Here is a 5,103-nt window from a genome sequence, read left to right on the forward strand (position 1 = left end):
TATTTTCGTTATTTATAATATTTTTATAAAAACGCTTTTCTTGATTTTTGTTTAGCGAATTGGTCAATACATTCATCCCATGACATAGATTCAAGTAAAACATTTTCAATATTAAGAATAGCAAATTAATTTAATTTTTCTTTTGAAAGAGTAGATCGCAAATAGCTCTTGACCCTTTTTAAGACCGAAAACGATCTTTCGGCGGAACAGTTAGATATAGGTAAAGACGTATAATACAATCTTAATGCAATTGCAGTATTAGGAAATAAACTATCCAACTTTTTATTTCTCAGAATTGTCATTAAATGTTGTGTATTTGATCTATGTTCAATTTTTTTTCTATGTTTTTATTTGGGGAAAAAAATTCACTATAAAACTCAATTGCAATGCTTCTTGAATAAAATATTTTGAAAGTGATCTGCCTTCTTTTCAATATCATCCGGTTTTAGATTCCTAAGATTAAATAAAAAATCAAATTGATTATAAATTTTATCATGAGCAATTTTTCTTTTAGTCAAATCAGAAATCATTGTATCAATAAATTTATGACGAAATTCTTTTAAATACAGCACTAGTGGATCATATAAAGTGATAATAGTTGACAAATCAATGTTTACTGTTTGTAAAGTTTTACTTGTTATATTAAAACTTTTAGTATTGGGGCCCACATCATTATCATAAAAGCTACATCAAGAGAACATAATTTTTTCGCCATGGTATTAACACGTTCAATGCCGTTTCGTTACCGCGTCGTCGCAACAAATTTCCGCCCGGTCAACTATAGTAGTATAATATTATGTTATTTGTCATTTATTTCTGTTCATCTTGTATATCATTTTAGAACCTACACATATATTTTCTTATACTTTATAACTAATAATATTATTTAATAATATTATACTATTTTAATTAATAGTTTAATTTTATATTGTCGATAAACTGCTGCATAGTGCATAGATACATGTATAATATCATTGAAGAAACTATATATTATAAATGTGTTTGCTTATAACTTATAAATAACATTTTAATTAAAATCTTCTAGATTTAATTAAATTTTATTTAGTATAGATGATAATATTCAGTACATAATATGTTGGTATTAAATTAACAATAATAAAATCACTTTAGTTCACTATTTACATTCCGGGTAAAATAGAAATAACAGATGTATTTTTAAACCAAATATGCCATTCAATACGTAATGTAATCATAAATAGACAGAAGCGAAAATTAATACAATCAAACAATCCCAGAAAAACATATGAGACATTTAAGTTAATAACTAATTTGTCGACTGCGTGTTGACGCTGGCGTTGAACGTGTTAATATATTTCAAATATTACATATTTTTATAGCGAATAAAAAAATACAAGTAAAATAAAAAAACTATAGAAAAGAAAATCAATATTATGTTAGTACGAACGGTTGACAAAATAATTGTAGTATAAAATAACAAAACTAATCTTTGGACATTGGACAATTGACAGCGATAGACTTAATATTATTATTATTGTCTGCGCTCGACGAAATGAATGAAATGATTGTGGTCGAGATACGAACGAATTTAATCGTTCACTCGTACTGCGTTTATCGCACAAGCGGTAAGACGGATAAATGATAATCCAATAATTTATAATCTATTTTTATACGTTCGAATAATCGATCGCAGTTGTCGGTGGAAATGTTATCTATATTATATTATAGTCGTTTAATAATTATTGTTATTGCGTGGACTGTGACTGTAGTTATTACGTCATATTACTTGTAATTTCAGATATCGGTAGATTCGTGGAAACGCGTACGTGAGTTTGCGCGCTGTGTACACTGTCGTAATCGCTAATAGTTTTTCACTAGAAATGGTACCTACAATATTTCAAAACTTTGCGCCTTTAAAATCTTGCGCCCGGGGGCAGATGCCCCCTCTGCCCTCCCTTTAATCCGGCCCTACTCCTACTGTAATTCACGGTCATCGAGCTTAGGTTAGGCATCAATATCTTTTCTTAAAGACTGTAGCGACGGCACAATAAATTTGTCTTTTGAAAATAATGAGTTGGCATTTTGTAATAACTAATAACTAATAATTGTATTTTGTTATATCGGCATATTAGGCATCAACTAGACTAATATATCACGTGAATACCTAGTGGAGCATAATCGAGACATATTTTCAAAATAAACCTTGTTAGAATGAAATTGTATTATTATTTTATTTATTTAGTAATAATAAACCATGTATTTTGTACGTATTTTATATAAAATAGTGGAATATCAAAAACTGAAAAAAATTGTATCGCTATAATTAAAATTGAAAATTTTTATTCCGTTAACATAAATTTAGATAGGTAGGTACTCCACTGACTCCAATAGTCGGTAGTCCACTGACCACTGGTACTCATTGTTCGTTAACCATTTTCGTTTACTAATTAGTATTGTTACTTGTTAGGTAGGTATATATTTCTTTCTATCTTAATTTCTTTATTTTTAGACTATTTAATGAAATTCCGATCATCACTGAAAATAATTCACCAACGCTTGTTATTAGCTTCGAAAATTAAAAGTATAATATTTTAATAATTCAGCTGAACAAAATTATAAAAGCAATTAAAAATAATAATATTAAAAAGTGTTTTAGTACATAATAATACTTAGATTAGTTAGCTTTTAGTAAATAATAATACGGCTCCATAGAAATGCAGCTAATGCCTTTAGGCTTTAATTTAAACTAATAATTATTATAGTCGCATTACTCATTGAATAACATTAATAATAAATAGCAATTGACTTAGTATACTAGCGTACCCAATTGTAATAAAATAAAATTGTATATTAAACATTGTACTTAAATATTGCGTAAGAGTTATTTATTAAATAAAATGTGTATAACGCCACAATTTATATATTAATATAAATTTTTTTAATAGTGAATTGAAGTCGAATAAAATTCAAAAACTTAATAAAACGGCGGATGCGAATACACACTTTGGCTATGTTAGCGAACAATTGGTTAAACTAAAGGAGAGTTATTATGAACGAAAATTAAGACTCAGAAAAATTAAAATAGAAAATAATCAAAAATATTATTCTACAAGCTTGACGTTGCAAAGCAAACTGGCAGAAAGCTTAATATTTTTATGGATTTAAATAAAAAAATACTATATTCTTTTTTCTATTCTATTATACATAAAATTAAGAAGAAACTAAACAAAATATTTTAAAACATGATTAATATATAAATATCTTGTGAAATATTGTTGGATTATTGTTCTCTGCATGTTTCGAGTAGTCTCGACCAGCAACCAATAAGGGAATTATTGTTCGCATTTGTTTATTATTTACATTAAAAATAACTCCTTGATCGTCCTCGTCAAAAATAATATCGTCTTCACAAATTATGTCGTCATCGGAAACTTATTACCGATGAATACATTGTGCAAGATTACACACGCATTAATTATTTTAGACGTTTTTAAAGGATCGTAATGTAAAACTCGATGTTTTAACAAACAGATAAAAAAAAATTGTTCAAAATTATTTAACTGTTTATGTAAAATAACATTTTATAATTTATATTAACGAAGTTGCATTTTTAACACACCAGATACAACAAAATACAATTTTCAAAATACGAACACATTATTTTCTAAACACAAATTTATTGTGTTGTCGCTAGTCGCTACAGTCTTTTAGAAAAGATATTGATGCCTCTGCTTCCATGTTACCTCCATGACCGTAAACTACAGTACCTATGACTAATAATAATATTTACAAGTTTACAACCCTATCTTCTATTTCGCTAAGATAATCGCTGTTTGGTTTGTCACCATCTCCTATTTTATTATACGATGCCTTAGATGGGACTTTGCCTTTAGTCAACTACTTTATATCATTGTAGCACTCATAATTAAATAGTTTATAATTAAAAAACTTTTGCATAACAATTATTTATTTATTTTTTCTCCATAGTTGTCATGTTTAATTTCGCCAACACATGAATTTAAAATAATGTTCACTTTTTCCTAAAGTCATTGCGATTCTTTCAAAGTAAAGTTAGCAGAAAATTTCTTTTGTATTTGGCTGTTGTTGTTTGACGACCCATCCAACCAAAATTGTTTTTGTTCCTCGCTCATATTTTTATCCTCAGGCCGTCTTTCAGTCACTTGACTCATTAAAACGAAATTATTAACAACTTATATGTTAATTACCTAGGTATTGAAAATGTTATTTTAATTATTCCCGTATAGCAAAGAAAACTATTATCGCGGGCACATTTAATGTTAATTAAATTAAATTACTGTAATAAAAGTTAAAATGTTTGCCATAGATATTGTACAACGAATTGCTCGTTGTATCTGTGTATTTTGTTTTTAACATTGGCAATACAATAATTTACTTGTTGATATTTTCCTAATTTATAGTTGACCGTGTAAATTATGTACCTAATGGACAATATATAAGAGGTAAATAGTAATAACTTATACAATACTATTATACACGCACCGTGTGCAATTGTTAAATATATATAGCGTGTTTTAAAATTTTACCTCCACCACCAGTACATACAATATTATTATGATCAAGATTTTTAAGATGTCGTTGTTACGTGTGTAGATACCGTCGTATTGATTCGCATCTATCAGATACCGAATAGTCGCTATTATGAACTAAGACACGCCTATAATATGATATGTAGGTCTTATAGACTCGTCTTAAGTCTTGGGTATAGGTACCTACTTTACGTCTTTACAGTGCACTCGGGTCGGTACGTTTCGCCACTTCGCCAGTATAAAAGTGTAAACCACATACTGCAACGACGAAAGTCGTCAAAGGTCTGTCGAGACGGCCGGCGAAACGTCCGAAACAATACTCAAATACTCAATAGTCGACAACTCGACACGCTCCGCCGATAAATCTCTTTATCGAAAACGTACGATGACGCCGTGAATTCGGAATAATAAAATTTTGATTTTCGGTCGTTTCCGGGGTGGAGGTAACCCGTCGGATCGTGGACGACGCGTCGATGCGACACACGTCCGGTGCAGTTGTAGCGTTTCAGTATGAGCCGGAGGTAGTGCGCATGCTCGCCGTTCGCTCGCCAGCGCC

The sequence above is a fragment of the Aphis gossypii genome, chromosome X (genome assembly GCF_020184175.1).
Source record: "Aphis gossypii isolate Hap1 chromosome X, ASM2018417v2, whole genome shotgun sequence".
NCBI classification, from domain to species: Eukaryota; Metazoa; Arthropoda; class Insecta; order Hemiptera; family Aphididae; genus Aphis; species Aphis gossypii.